The following is a 16,998-nucleotide window of genomic DNA, read 5'->3' on the forward strand; positions in this document are numbered from 1 at the left end:
GGAGTTCTTTTGACTCTTCAGGAATCAGTGATACATGTTTACCAAGACAAAGCTGTGTTTTTGTCTTCTTAATAGAGATAGTATTCACAGCTAAAGAGACATGTGCCACAAGGCTAAAATCATTTTCAAACAATCTACATTTCAGTAAATTCACAAGGATGAGAGAAAGTATTGCCACTCACTGCTTAAGCAAGACTTCAGGAGTTGCAAATAATATGAGTTACATAACATCAACTTTGTGAAAAAGAAAAACATTAAATGTTAATGTCTTAAAATGTTTAATTTTGAATACTAAGCCAAGAAATCCATTCAGCCACCTTAAATACCTTTTGATTGGCCATTACACAGCATGAGATTTGATGTAAAACATTTCACCTTATACTGAATAGGATGTTAGTTACTGCTAGAAATTTGATGAGTTTTTATAAATATCTTTACAGTACACAGATAAAACCAACCACTTTCCACAAAATATGATTCTAATCAAAAGTAGTTATTTAAATACAAAACATATTTAATTTCAGCTATAAACATAAGTGATTTCTCAATTAAGCTATTCAAGTGATTACAGTCTGATAGAAGTCACGCAGAAAGGAAGCAGTTGCAAATTACCTTTGACAAGCCAATAGAATGAGCTTTCCCAGCATTTTAGCCTCAAGCTTGTTCAACTGGGGAGAGCAAGACTTAAGTTTTTAGCAATGATGCTCAAACTTTAGCATGAATCAGAATCACCTGGAGGGCTTGTTAAATGTGAATTGCTTGGCTTACTCCCTAGAGTTTCCAGTTCAGCAACTCTAGAGTAGAGCCGAAGAATGTGCACTGTTAAAAAGCTCCTGGGTGGTGCTGCCAACCTGGAACCAAACTCTGAGAACCACTGGTCTGTACCGTGGGCCATTAGACTCCTCCTTTGTCCCTCCTAGAAGGACCATTCTGATTACATCAGGCTTACCCATGGAATCCTAGATAATTTCATCATCTTAAGGTCCTGACTGGCATCTGTAAAGTCTCTTGTCATACAGAATCTCTGTGCCATATAAAGTGACATTCACAGGTTCCACGAATTAGGACATGGACATATTTGGAAGGCCATTATTCAGTTTGCCACAACTTTTAAAATAAGAACTAATTCATAAACAGTTGAGATGGTTATGTATTCTAGAGATATAGGAAGAATGAATAATCGAGAACTCTAGCTGAGAGGGGGGAAAAAGAATCCCACCAATTTATTCTGCAATAGTTGAAAATGAAGAACTGATTGGTAAAAAGTATCAACTAACAGATATATGGCAATACAATGTTTCCTAGCCTATAATAAAAGAGGGCTAGTACAATGACTCAAGATTTCAAGTGAGGTTCTAAAACAATGTTAAAGGAGTTCTGTTTAAATGAGAGTCAGCCACATATGTGGTGATGACCTGGGTCTCTTCATAGAAGGCATGCATCTTGTATACTGAGCAGATGACAAACTACATAAAAGGAACTAGTTCTGGGGCAAAATTTATGATAAACTACCTTATAAAAAATTAACCTTATTTTATACCTAAGGAAGAACTCTAGTCCACATTAGTCTCCCCTATTCTGAAATTCTGCAGCACTTACTGTCAACAGAAATGTTTAGCATCTGCTATTCTGTATGATAAACTGACTTTTTAAAGGTTATACTTTTAAATGACAGATAAATGCTTTGAGTCCAGAAACATAAATCAACTATTTTACATCATCATATATTTTCTAATCCACGTATCATTAATATAACAGTAGATACCATGTATGTAGAATTTTTTATTCATGTTTTTGTTACTTAACATTATTTACATATGTGCATTGTTAGGTACTAACAAAGCTTATACTTACTTTAATGGTGCTGATTGTTACACTATTCACAAATGTCACAAATTTTTTTTGTAGTTAGTGTCTAATGTTTTTGAGGGGCACTTAGACATAAACATTTCCACGCGTGCTTTCCTCAAAGATAACACTGCTTTGCCGATTACCTGCTAGGGAACTGTGCATATTGCTAAGCAGAATTCTAAGATGCTACCCAAGATCTCCATCATCTTGGTGTCCCCACCCTGTATTATCTCCTTGCCTTGAGCAGGGCAGACCTTGTGAATACGATCAGTGATCAATCCTGTGGTTATGTTATGTACATGCCAAAATGGACTTTACATATATAACTAAGGCTCCTTATCAGCTAACTCTGAATTTAAAAAAAAGGAAGATGATTTCGCGTGGGCCAGACCTACTCAGGTAAGCCCTTTCATAGCAGGTCTGGTGTTCTCCCCAAGGTCAGTGATTCTCTTGCTGGTCTTGAAGAAATAAGCTATTGTGTTATGGGAGGGCTTTTTTGTTTTTTGGTAGGTTTTATTGAACTATAGCTGATTTACAATGCATGTTAATTTCTTCTGGACTACAAAGTGACTTATTTATGACAAAACATAATGGAAAAGAATGTGAAAGCGAATACTCCTTTTCATATTCTTTCCCATTATGTTCTGTCACAGGATATTGCATATACTTCTCTGTGCTAGATGGTAGGAACTTGTTTTTGCCCATCCTATATGTAAGAGTTTGCCTCTGCTAATCACAGACTCAGTCCTGAATAGTCATTGGATAGACTGGTGCTGAAGCTCCAATACTTTGGCCACCTGATGCAAAGAACTGACCCACTGGAAAAGACCCTGATGCTGGGAAAGATTGAAGGCAGGAGGAGAAGGGGACGACAGAGGATGAGATGGTTGGATGGCAACATGGACTCGATGGACATGAGTTTGAACAAGCTCCAGGAGTTGGTGAAGTCTGGCGTGGTGCAGTCCATGGGGTTGCAAAGAGTCAGACATGACTGAGTACCTGAACTGAGCTGAAGAGAATCCCAGACTCACCGGTAGAGAGAACAGACTTGTGGTTGCCAAGGGAGAACAGCAATAGGGGAGTGAAGGAATAGGGGTTTGGGATTAGTAGAGGCAAACTATTATATACAGGGTGGGAGGGCTTATGGAGGAGCTCATACGGCAATGACTTCTGGAGCAGAAGGCAGTTTCCAGGCAACAGGGAGCAAGAAAACAAGGCATGTACCATACACATACAAGAAAATAAATTCTGTCAAAAACCTTGTGAGTTTGGAAGAGGACCTAGAGCTCTCCGCTGAATACAGCCCAAATGACACCTTGACTGCAGCCTTCTAAAACCCTGAGCATAGGATCCAACTAAGCTGTGCCAGACTCACAGACCCACAGAAACTATGAGACTGCAAATGTGTGCTGTTTTAAGCTAAGTTTGTAGTAACTTGTTATACAGCAATAAAAAACTATATAGAATATTATTCAACTTGCCCGAGCCTCAGGTTCCTCAACAGTAAAATAAGGATTAAAAATAGCACCTACATCAAAACTGAACATTGTGGTGAGACAGATGAGCAGTTATCAAGAGTGTCTATCTATAAGGGTACTAATTTACAAAAAGGAAACACAAACCTTCTATTTACCCAAACTTCTTTCAGGCAGAACACTGTGGTGCATGTGTGTATGTGTGTGTGTGTGTGTGGGGGGGGTGAGATCACCCGAGGGCATGTTCAGTTACAACAGATTATCTCTAAATTGTCTTAAAAGAGAATGAGTTCAGTTATCAATCTTTATTTTGCTACAGTGAGGTTTTCAGTAGGGCCAGAGTTGAGCTTCTTGAGATAACTGAGAGGTTCTTCATCTTTCTCATTCATACAAAGGATGTCAGTCTTACACTAACATCTTGCACTGTCTCTTAGGGCTGTTGTGATGATTAGATAACTCATATATAAAGTGCTTTGGACAGCGCTTAATATAAAGTTCATATTTTTAAAAAGTTTCCTATGACTACTACTGTTATTATCACTGACTTCCCTGCCACAACAAATTCTGAAGGCAGGAGGTGTATATGTATATCTATATCTATATGTATAGCACTGGGGCTTGCACATAGCACGTACATTCTCAATAACTCTGGGCTGACGTTATCAGCTTAGGAGAAAAATTCAAATTGGGTTACAGGTCACAGTAACCAAAGAAAAGAAAATTAGAATCCATGATTAGGCTGAATCATGAGCTACTAAGGAAGAAGAGAAAAGAAATAAAACTTCCTGTTGGAATATGAATAAAAGAAATTATTTTATTAGTGGAGTTGAAAAACATTGCCTCTGGAACACATGGAAGTCCCAGTGGACCTAAATGAAACAGATGTATTTTTCTTTCTGCTTCATGCTTTCTATATATTTACAAATATAACTTCTCTTAACTAAGGTTTAAACTAACAATAAATCCCAAACTGCTGTATCTAGCATATGGGTTTTATATGAATTTTTCAGATATATAACACTAACTTAAAAACCATTAGATTTTTTTTAATGAAGGCATAACATGTATAATAAAATGCACAGATCTTTACTTGCATTTACCCATGTAATCATCACCCAGATCAAATTATAGAACAATTCCAATATCCTAGAAAGTTCCTTTGTGTCCTTTCTAGTCAATATCACATCCTCACACTCCCAGGAGTAACCATATTCTGACTCTTATGATCACAGATTAGTTTTACCTATGCTGAACTTCATATAAATGGAATTATACTGCATGCTACTCTTTTGTACCTGGCTTCTTAAGCTCAACATAATATTTGAGTATCTTCTATGTTGCTTTGTGTATCAACAGTTCATTCTTTTCTCATTGCTGCATAGTACTTCATTGTATGAATTATGCAAAATTTATTTACCCATTCTTTTTATTGGATTAGGTTTTTACCAGTCTAGGACTATTAAAAATAAAGCCTCTATGAATATTCTCAAGGGACTTCCCTTGTGGCTCAGACGGTAAAGCACCTGCCTACAATGTGGGAGACCCGGGTTCGATCCCTGGGTCGGGAAGATCCTCTGGAGAAGGCAATGGCACCCCACTCCAGTACTCTTGCCTGGAAAATCCCATGGATGGAGGAGCCTTGTAGGCTACAGTCCATGGGGTCGCAAAGAGTTGGACACGACTGAGCGACTTCATTTCACTTCATGAATATTCTCATACAATACTCTCTCTTTTTTGAAGTCACATGGCACATATTTAACTTTGTTAGAAACAGCCAGTAAGTTGCCAAAACTGGTCACTCTGTTTCACAACCCCATCAGGAAATTAGGGAGTTGCAGTTACTTCACATTCACAGCAACACTAGCTAGCTGTTCCATTTTTAGTCTATCTGGTGTATGTGTGCTGAAATAGCATAATGGCTTTATTTCCCATTTCCCTGATATGTAATGACAGTAATGAACATATGCTTGCTGGTTATTTGGATATCTTCTTTCATGAAGTTACTGTTGGAACCAATATATTTAAATGATTCAAAGTAATTCTTAAAGGACTGAAAATGAGAAATGAAGGCTGGGGAAGACAATTTCATGCAAACTATTTCCGATAAGCCTACTTAGCTCTAACTGGTCACCTTCACTGACCACTAAATGCAGAACATGCTCCTAGAACACACTGTTACTCTGGCTGTTTTCAACCCAGAGTTTACCATATACTATGCTAAATGTTTTACACATTTAACCTATTCTTAACAGCAATTTTGTAAGGTATTAATTGGCATTTTACTGATGAGAAAATGAAGTTCAAGGAATCAATACAACTTTCCCAAGCTCATGTCAGTACTCTACGTCAGACATGGGACTATGTCTCACTCCAAACCCTTAGACTTACTCCAAATACTTAACACATTACTTCCTGTTGTAGACTTTAAACAATTTCTTTAGTATGAAATACCATAAACATAGAAGTACACAAAAAAAATAAGAGCAACTTAGTGAATAATCACAAGGCAATGCCCAACATGACTACCATCCTGCACACAGAAGATGACCCTTCTGTATGCAGAAGACCTCTGATGACCCTGAGCCATCACCACTCTCTACCTCTCTTGCCAAAACAGGGAATGATTACCTTGACTTTAATGAGAATTTCTCCTTTGCTTTAATACTTCTCTGCTGAAATACATAGTAGAGTTCAGCTGTACTTGGTTATTTCTGAAGCATAAATAAAACCATATGATATACATTCTTTTTGTTTAACTTCTTTCACCCAGCATTACATTTGTCAAGTTCATACATGGTGCTGTGTGTGGCTATATTCTCATGGCTATATAGCAGGGGTCAGCAAGTTTCTTCTGCAAAGGGTCAGACACTTAACATTTTAAACTTTGCAGTACATAAAGTCTTTGTCATAACTACTCAGTTCTGCTTTTGTACTGTGAAATCAACAGCTATTCTAGAAAAACCTTATTTGTGGATACTGAAATTTGAATTTCATGTAATTTTCTCATTTCAAGAAATAGTCTTTTTTACTCTAACCATTTAAAAAGTTAAAACCATTCTTAGCTTGCAAGTTGTACAAAACATTGGAGTTCTGGCAAGCCATGGTTTGCCAACTGAACTTGATAATTATGCTGAGTGCTCTTGGAATTAGAGGAGTCTATGAATATCCTAGGCTATACTCAAAACTAAACAAACTGAACAATATGACTTGGGACATGCTATCTATTTAAATGTTTTCTGTGCGATGAAAATGAGTTGGATTGACTGCTTAATCAGAAGTAAACAGGCACTTCTCTGGTGGTCTAGCAGTTAAGAATCTACCCGCCAATGCAGGGCACACGGTTTAGATTCCTGGTCTGGGAAGATCCCATGTGCTATGGAACAACTAAGCCTGTGTGCCACAACTCCTGAGCCTGCCATTACTTGAAGCCCAAGTACTCTGGAGCCTGTGAGTCGCAGTCACTGAAGCCTGAGTGCCTACAGCCTGTGCTCAGCAACAAGAGAAGCCACAACAATGGTAAACTCGTGCAGCAGTGAAGACTCAGTACAGCCAATAATTAAGTAAAATTATAAAAAGAGAAATAAATGGAATGATATTTAGCAGAAAAGCATGTAGAAGAATATACTTAGGAAAAACACATCACATAAATTAAAATTAAAAAGTTTAGACAGAAAATGATCCATGGAAAGCAGTAAGTTCAAAATAGTAGCATATTAGGATTTGTCTTATACAAAATGCACTACAATCTTGGCTACATCTTTAGACTCTAGATGTGGCAGAAATGAAGCCAGTAAAATCTTTGACAAGGCATGCTGCAGGATCCACAGCACAAAAGAAGGATGAGGAGAAAATGCTGGCAACACTTGGCTTACAACAGAGTAGAAGCATAATGTGTCTTAACTTGGGTAGACACTAGTCAATGACTAGATAAAAAAATACACCAATGAGAAAAGTATAAGGTTTAAAAAAAGTGTGAGAGACTTATATGAGATACTAAGAAATTTCTGATACTGAAGGCTGGTAAATTTCTGAGTTGCATTTTCTGAATCTTTATGATCCCTTTTTAAAACGTGACAGACATATTTTAAAGACTTCATAGAAAATAAAGGACATTTTTTACAAACATTTATGATACTGACTCAATGGGCGTGAGTCTGAGTGAACTCCGGGAGCTGGTGATGGACAGGGAGGCTTGGCATGCTGAAATTCACGGGGTTGCAAAGAGTCGGAGACGACTGAGTGACTGGACTGAACTGAACTGCCTCTTTTGGCGTTTCCCTGGTGGCTCAGATGGTAAAGAATCTGCAGTGTGGGAGACCCGGGTTCCATCCCTGGATTGGGGAGGATCCTCTGGAGAAGGGAATGGCTCGCCTCTCCCATATACTTGGCTGGAAAATTCCACGGACAGAGGAGCCTGGCGGGCTACAGACAAGGGGGTGGCAAAGAGTTGGACATGACTTAGCAACTGACACACGCTCACACACACACACATACTCTGCCTGTTTGAGAGGGTAAGTCTAGGATGCTGGACATCCTGCCACAGGCAAGGGGACCACACTTGCCTGGTGAGACCTGCCAGTCTGTAGAGATGTACAGCCTGCTTTTAAGGGTTGGAGCCTAGACTCTGTTCATTACACAAATCAAAGTATTTTTGATTAAAATATATGTTGGTGTTGCCAAGAAAGTGTTTCCACATAAATAAGGGAAATGGGGGTCTTTTCCAGTTCATCTCAAGTTTTTTTTTTCTTAACCATTTAGACACATGATAATATTTAAATGATAGTAGTATAATATGGGGTTGCTAAGAGTCGGACACGACTAAGCAACTTCACTTTCACTTTTTGCTTTCATGCATTGGAGAAGGAAATGGCAACCCACTCCAGTATTCTGGCCTGGAGAATCCCAGGGACGGCGGAGCCTGGTGAGCTGCTGTCTATGGGGCTGCACAGTCAGACACGACTGAAGTGACTTAGCAGCATGATATGACCTTGTATACATGCATGAAAGCACAAACAGGTGTGTTGTACATATATGAACATAAACATTCCTAAGATAATCTAGGGCTTTTTGTGTTCTCACATAATAAAAAATAAAAACCACAGTATTATATCATGAAAATAGCATCAACAAGTAAACACTCATGTTTTATAAATATGCACAAATCATTTTTACAGGCTCAGCCAATCTTTGCTATTAGCCATAAGGAGAGAGGCAAACTAAACCGCAATAATTATTTCCTGCAACAGGTTGTTATTTACTTTGCATAATTAGGAAGAGATTACTTGGAATGCATTTATGAGTTGTTAACCACAGGATTAGCCAACAGTACCAACAGATCTTATTGGTATTCATTTCTCTAATGGTAAATAATAATTTACTATCCTAGCAAATACCCTATTAGCAAACCTCATATTCTCACTGATAGCCTTATAAGAATAAAAATCATTTTGTAACTTCAGAATTTCCCCCTTTGCTCTTCATTTTATGATGAAATCAGAAATCCAGAAGCTAAATATTTCTAAACCTAAACTACTGTGTGAGGGACAGGTCACTGTATTATCCAGAACATTTGGAGTTAATATGGAATAAGGCATAGAACAACATGCTGCATTTTTAGTGAGCTTATGAGAACCAGTTGTCAAGCTGACAGAAGCTACATAATGCAACAGCTGCACTGCGTGGTTTGCCAAAGTCTCATCCCAAATAAATGTTCCTTCTCCCCAGTGCAATTAACTCTCCTACACTGGCAGATTCTGCTAGAAGATCATCAAGGTAGATTACCTTCTAGCGTTATGAACTAAATACTTACAGGTGTTATATCATCAGTTATAACTTACAAACTTTTGCATTCAGCAAGACATCCAGGCAAATGAATCATCTAATTGATGAATTATTTATAAGAAATTCTCAGCATGCTCCTGGCGTCATCCATGGCCTTTTCCAGGTCATATGACACCAATTAGAGCTGAATTTTAAATTATTCAATAACCTGAACTCTCTTGTCATTTAACATATAGATATCAACGCAGTAAACAAGTTAAATCTAATGGGCCCTCGAGGTTTAAGTTTCTCCACTGCACAGCCGCTGAAGCTGCAGGCCATCAGTGGAAAAGAAAAATTAACAGAATGTGGCAGTCAAACACATTTGCAAGGCTCTAATAACTTATTCTAGTTCCCATAGGGACCGTGGCACAACCTAGGATTATTGAATCTGAAAGACATTAAAGTCAATAATTATGAGATTTACAAGAATATAGGCACACAAGATTTTACAAAAGACAAAATACTAGCAATGGATACCAAATGCTGTAGCAATACTTAGGATACACCATGTGTTGTTCAGTCACTCAGTCGTGGCCACCTCTTTGCAACTCCATGGACTGCAGCACTTCACGCTTCCCTGGCCTTCACCATCTACACTATGGGCCTGGCAAAATTTTTAACAGTAATTATCAGACTCAGAAAAGGCTAAACCCCATACTCTTTAATCATTACTGTATTTTTTGAAAGCTAGCATGTGTTGACTTGCTATAAAAATGAATAGAGAGCACAGAATAATTGACAGTATACTTGAGGTCAAAAGACCTCGATTAGAATTCCAGCACTGCTACTTAGGAGTTCTATTATTTTTGGCAAATCATTTTATATCTCTTAGGTAATTTTAAATGTTAATAAAATGGTTGAGTTTGATGATCTCTATAGTTTATGCCATCTTTAAGGGCTAAAAACCCAAGGATTGGGTTGCTGTACCCCAAGGAAATGAAAGAAAAGAAAAGGATAGATGAGAAATTGTATCAATCAGTACATGTTCACTTATCAATCAACAGACATACTACAAAATTACTAAATGCCCCTTGGTTCTAATTTTCCTAGCAAATTCTGTCTTTAACACTATTACTGTATTTGGCTCATATGCTCAAGAATTTACATCAGCAACTAAATTTATCTATCTGCTCACTTAATCTGAGAGAGAAACAAATGAAGATTGAATAAGACAAAAATATGGTTGTGAGGTGAGTCCTAAATATTTTGATGGGATGGGACAAACATTCACCATAGAAATATATCACAGAAATACCAATTCAAATCACTTCCATATATATGATCATAATCGCTAAAAGAAACAAGCAGTTTTGTACATGGCTTTCATAATCTACAAGACGAAACGTGCACAAGGTTAGTTTTAACTACTTATGGATGTGAGAGTTGGATTGTGAAGAAAGCTGAGCGCCAAAGAATTGATACTTTTGAACTGTGGTGTTGGAGAAGACTCTTGAGAGTCCCTTGGACTGCAAGGAGATCCAACCAGTCCATTCTAAAGGAGATCAGTCCTGGGTGTTCATTGGAAAGACTGACGCTAAAGCTGAAACTCCAGTACTTTGGCCACCTCATGCGAAGAGCTGACTCATTGGAAAAGACCCTGATGCTGGGAGAGATTGGGGGCAGGAGGAGAAGGGCATGACAGAGGATGAGATGGCTGGATGGCATCACCGACTCACTGGATATGAGTTTGGGTGAACTCCGGGAGTTGGTGATGGACAGGGAGGCCTGGCGTGCTACAATTCATGGGGTCGCAAAAAGTCGGATACGACTGAGCAACTAAACTGAACTGAACTGATCAGAAAACAGGCAAAATAGTTTTATAGAGAAAATGAGACAAATTAGAAGTGGTGAGGATAATCTTCACAGGTAGAAAATGAAAATAAGACGTTGCATAATAAAGCCTGTGCTACTTGGATTCAGTGAGGGATGCCACACAAGAAAATGGTCCATTAGAGCTTACACCAACTATCCTCTTGCCCTGCCTAACGGCATTATGTTTGGACAGAGTACCCGGGGCTGCAAATAGAGCCCCCATTGCCCATTCACTGTCCTCCCATCTATCCCTCCGGTAACAATCAGGCTCAGAAATGGAAACAAAACCAGCATGCAGGAAGATGTTTCAATGCACATGTTCTTCTTTTAAAAGATCAAAAAAGATTAGTTTGTGTCAAATGAAGGAAAGCTTTAACAAAAAATTCCTAATATACCGTCTAGAAAATATGAGAATACTATTTGAATGTGATCAACTGTCCCTTACAAGAAAGGCAGAATGCATTTATGTTGTTGGTTGAGGGAAAAAGCATTAGTGTTGTATTTTTGAGACTAGAAAATAACTATCTTAAAAAAGAGCATTTAAGAAATATCAAAAAATATAAACTATAGTCTACTTGTAGGAAATAAAAGGGAGGTAAAACCAGGCTCTTTATTATATTAAGATTTCTCAAAGTGAATCACAGTCCTTTTACTAAAGATTAGGGTCTTCCATATTCATTTCTCCCTTCATATAAATATCTACAGACCAAAAATGTTTAAAAAACCCAATGAGAAAAGCATTTCTGAATGTACAAGGAACTACCAAACTGAAGAGATCTGAGCTTTAAGAGGGCAAGCTCTTCCTTGGGAACTCAAGATTTTTTAGAATTCTTACTACTGTAATTCAAAAACTATTCAACATTCAAAAAAAATAAGATCATGGCATCCAGTCCCATTACTTCACAGCAAATAGATGGGGAAACAATGGAAACAGTGACAGACTTCATTTTCTTGGGCTCCAAAATCACTGTGGACAGTAACTACAGTCATGAAATTAAAAGACACTTGTTCCTTGGAAGAAAGAAATGAGAAACCTAGACAACATATTAAAAAAGCAGAGACATTACTTTGCTGACAAAGGTCTGTCTAGTCAAAGCTATGTTTTTTCCAGTAGTCATGTACAGATGTGAGAACTGGACAATAAAAATGGCTGAGCGCCAAGGAACTGATGCTTTCAAACTGTGGTGCTGGAGAAAAGTTGTCCTTTGGACAGCAAGAAGATCAAATCTGTCAATCCTAAAGGAAATCAACCCTGAATATTCATTGGAAGGACTGATGCTGAAGCTGAAGCTCCAATACTTTGGCCACCTGATGTGAAGAACTGACTCTTTAGAAAAGACCCTGATGCTGGGAAAGATTGAACACAGGAGGAGAAGGGGACAACAGAGGCTGAGATGGTTAGATGGCATCAATGACACAACAGATATGAGCTTGAGCAATCTCTAGGAGCTGGTGATGAACAAGGAAGCCTGGCCTGCTTCAGTCCATGGGGTCACAAAGAGTCAGATATGACTGAGCGACTGAACTGAACTGAACTGATGCAAAGAGCTGACTCATTGGAAAAGACCCTGATGCTGGGAAAGATTGAAGGCAGGAGGACAAGGGGATGACAGAGGATGAGATGGTTAGATGGCATCACCAACTCAATGGACACTGAGTTTGAGCAAGCTCTGGGAGATGGTGAGGGACAGGGAGGCCTGGTGTGTTATAGGTAGTCCACGGGGTAACAGAGTCAGACACGACTGAACAACAACAACAACAACAACAAGTCCTTTAATTATATAGTACCAAATCCCAACTTTTGAAAGTTCAGAATACTTTTTACTAGTTATTTTAGTTTATTGGAAAAAATCACGAGAAAAGATTTCACTTAGGAATTAATAGAAGATAAAATTAGTGATGCAATTTCCTGGTACTCAAAAGTCCTAACTCCTTTTCCTAAGCTTTGAAATTCTACTCACGTTGTAAGGCTGGCTTAGTACCACTTCCTTCCACTGTAGTTCCCTTGTTTCCCCAGCTCACATGAACTGTGCCTTCCCTAGGAGACACCCCAGGACTACTGTGTTCAGTCCCTTATTGTTGTATTTATTTCATTCTGCTCCATTATAATTAGCTATTTTCATATCTCTAAGTTCCTTTGTAATGTGTAAGAATATACACTTCTCCTTGTGGAAACTATGAAATCTTTGAGGGCAGTGATCTCAAAAGATACCATTATTATTGTTCATTGTTATATCTCAGTGAGAGATAATAGGTGCTTGACAAATGTTCTTTTCATATACTTTCGCCCTCCCCAGTACATTGTACAGAACTTGAGGAGAGCGGCAATATTACTTTCAATTTCATATTTCAATGACACTGGTCTTTATAAATAAAAGGAGCAGCATCAGCTAAATGACCTAACTTGTATCCCAAAGAATTTGATAACTTAGTTTTACTTACTATAAAATGTGTTGTAGTTGTTGCAGGAGCCACTTACTTTTCACATAAGTACTTTTTGCCAATAAGTTTTTAAAGGTTAATAAAAAATTCTGTAAGTGCAGGAAAAATTCCAACATTATATAGAGTCAGTAAAAATAGGGATCTTGATGCCTATTTGGTTTGGATCTGTGAAACAGGTGGTGCTAATGTAAAGAACCTGTCTTCCAATGCAGGAGACATAAAAGAGGCAGGTTCGATTCCAGGGTTGGGGAGATTCCCTGGAGAAGGAAATGGCAACCCACTCCAGTATTCTTACCTGGAGAACCCCATGAACAGAGGAGCCTGGTGGCTACAGTTCAGAGTCGCAAAGAGTCGGACACAACTGAACTGACTTAGCACACACACACTTTGAAACAGTAAATAACAAGAGCACTTTTTGCTTTTGAGATGAGAATTTAAACTTGAAGCAGATCACTGTATTACTGTTCCATGAAAAGTTTTTAAAACAAGATTCTACACTGAAAGACTACAGGACGTGTGCTACATCAACCTCTATTAGGCATAGGCAAACAGACTGGTTATAAGACATAACACCTGAATAAAAGGCAACTGCCTCAGGATTCTTACTTTGAGTTATTAAAAAAAAATCAGTCTTGACATAATTGACTTTCATGTCATAAACAAGGCTGACATATTTTGAGAGAGACAACATTAGGTTCAGAAGAAAGATTTATGAAAATTTTGGACAAGCAGGGCTTTCAAAAATGTAAACTTAATTGTGTTTTCCCCAGTCCTTTTTCTATTAATGGTGTGCTGCAATGTGTAAAAGATACTCTCAAACAAATATAGTCCTAGAACTATTTTTAAAAATACTTAAGATAAGCTTATTCCCCTTTTCTTCCATGCTTTTGAGTTCTGCTCTAGGGCTAAATCAGAGAAGGCGATGGCACCCCACTCCAGTACTCTTGCCTGGAAGATTCCATGGATGGAGGAGCCTGGTGCGCTGCAGTCCATGGGGTTGCGAAGAGTCGGACACGACTGAGCGACTTCACTTTCACTTTTCACTTTCATGCATTGGAGAAGGAAATGGCAACCCACTCCAGTGTTCTTGCCTGGAGAATTCCAGGGATGGGGGAGCCTGGTGGGCTGCCGTATATGGGGTCACACAGAGTTGGACACGACTGAAGCGACTTAGCAGCAGCAGTAGCAGCAGCTAGTGCTAAATATGAGAAGAAAAAGTTACGATACATTTTGAGAAGAATGACTAATTTCTTAAAAGTCATTAAATGTGAGATACATGAGAATAACAAAACCTTTGCAGCTAAAGCTATATTTGTTTAACAATAAAAGGAAGAGTGTTTATAAACAAAATGCTATGGATAAAGATATTAGGTATTATCATCCTCCTCCTGCTCTGTAATTTTACCCAAAGGTATAGGCTGGCAATTGAAGTGAGTGGGGAGGATGAAGATCTGGAAATATCTGTGAGTTACTGCCCTAGCTGCCAGGAGTACAAAGCTTGGTAAGAGTCTCAACATTCATGGCCCTCAAATTTTGGCTAAGGAGGAAAATATTTTGTGTGATAAGATTGTTATTGCAAGGAGATGAGGATCATTAGAGAGGTTACCTTTGTCATTAGTAGGGGAAGGGTAAGTTGGTACATTTTCATAGAAGATGGAACATTTAGACTAAACTGGAAGACAGAATGGAGTTCATTAATGATAAAGGTATATGTGAGGGTGTATAGGGTATGTGGTATAGGACATCTCAGCAAGTGTGTAAAACAGGATGACAAAAGCCTAAAGGAAATATTAGAAGGAGAAGAGAGAATGAAGAAGTAATATTTGAACAGATAATGCAGAGAATTTTTTGAAACTGCTATCAAGTCACAAATTTACAAAGTAGTGTTAATCCAAAGGAGAATAAATACAGAGAATGCCAAAATCCATCTACAGAGCACATCATAGTAAAACTGCTCAAAATCAAGGACAAATAAAAAGTTCTGAAAAGTCAACAGAAAAACAGGCACTTTACCTTCAAGGAGACAATAATAAAACTTACAAATGATTTTTAAATTTAAAATATTTCTATTACCTAGAAAAAATACTGCAAATGAAAGAGAGATTTTGCTTCCAGTTCTGAGTAGGTCAGTAACCTCCAAACTTAAATAAGAAAAACTGACAAAATGTAGGAAAAACCCATTTCAGAGAGTAGGAAACAAGTAGCAGAGAGAAAACAAATGTGATGTTTGAGAGAAAATAAATAAAATTCAGTGAATTCAACAACAGCCTAGGTCTTCTGCTGGAAGGGAACTTATAAATTGCAGCACAGAGAAGAAAGAACACAAATGGAGCCCAACAATCTTACTGAGTTGCGAAGTCGGAGATTAGAGCTGGGCAAGGCAGAAATGGCTAGCAGTTGAGGGACTATGTACCCAAGGGAGTGTAAGGTCTCCTTGAGTCTTTGGCTGAATACCAATCTGTGCATGTGAAGAATGAAAACTCATGAGGAACTCCAGAGAAAGAATAATTGTGGAGAGCTGCAAAAAGAATAATTCATAAAACTCAAGAGAGGCAGAATTCATATCAGATTAGAGAGGTCTCATGGATACAACAAGCACTCAAACCATCACAAAGGGGCCACACTGTAGGTATGTGGCAAAATTAACACTGAAGTAGAGACTAAATTAGAATTATTCTAAAACAGCTTAAATGTAGACCTTGAACTAATCAAACTAATCTTAAAACAAACTTATTGCTATCCAGAACAAACCTCAATACTTTGCAAAAGGGCACAACCAAATTCAGTATGGAAACAATGGACAGTTCATAATGTACGACATTAAATTCTTAGGCAAATGAAGAAACAAAAATGTGACCCATAACCAGGAGAAAATCAATCAGTAGAGAAAACTGAAAGGTCAGTTTTCATTCCAATTTCAAAGAAAGGCAATGCCAAAGAAGGCTCAAACTACTGCACAACTGCACTCATCTCACACGCTAGCAAAGTAATGGCCCAAGTTCTCCGAGCCAGGCTTCAACAGTACATGCACTGAGAAATTCCAGATGTTCAAGCTGGATTTAGAAAAGGAACCAGAGATCAAATTGCCAGCATCTGCTGGATCATAGATAAAGCAAGAGAGTTCCAGAAAATCACCTACTTCTGCTTTATTGAGTACGCCAAGGCCTTTGACTGTGTGGATCACAACAAACTGTAAAAATTCTAAAAGAGATGGGAATACCAGACCATCTTACCTGCCTCCTGAGAAATCTGTATGCAGGTCAAGAAGCAACAGTTAGAACCAGACATGGGACAATGGACTGGTTCCAAATTGGGAAAGGAGTACATCAAAGCTGTGTATTACCAGATTGCTTATTTAACTTATATACAGAGGACATCATGCAAAATGCCAGGCTGGATGAAGCATGAGCGGGAATCAAGATTGCTGGGAGAAATATCAATAACCTCCGATATGCAGATGACACCACCCTTATGGCAGAAAGTGAAGGAGAACTAAAGAGACTTGATGAAAGTGAAAGAGGAGAGTGAAAAAGCTGGCTTAAAACTCAACATTCAAGAAACTAAGATCATGGCATCTGGTCCCCTCACTTCGTGT

General features: G+C 38.3%; 1 protein-coding gene across 9 annotated transcripts in view; it reads right to left on the minus strand.

Annotated features, from left to right (window-relative positions):
• KIAA1328 (KIAA1328 ortholog) overlaps positions 1–16,998 on the minus strand; it is a 429,714-nt gene that overhangs the window by 169,552 nt on the left and 243,164 nt on the right. The gene's annotated exons all lie outside the window — the stretch shown is intronic.

Source organism: Ovis aries, chromosome 23 (assembly GCF_016772045.2).
Source record: "Ovis aries strain OAR_USU_Benz2616 breed Rambouillet chromosome 23, ARS-UI_Ramb_v3.0, whole genome shotgun sequence".
In the NCBI taxonomy this organism is placed as follows: domain Eukaryota; kingdom Metazoa; phylum Chordata; class Mammalia; order Artiodactyla; family Bovidae; genus Ovis; species Ovis aries.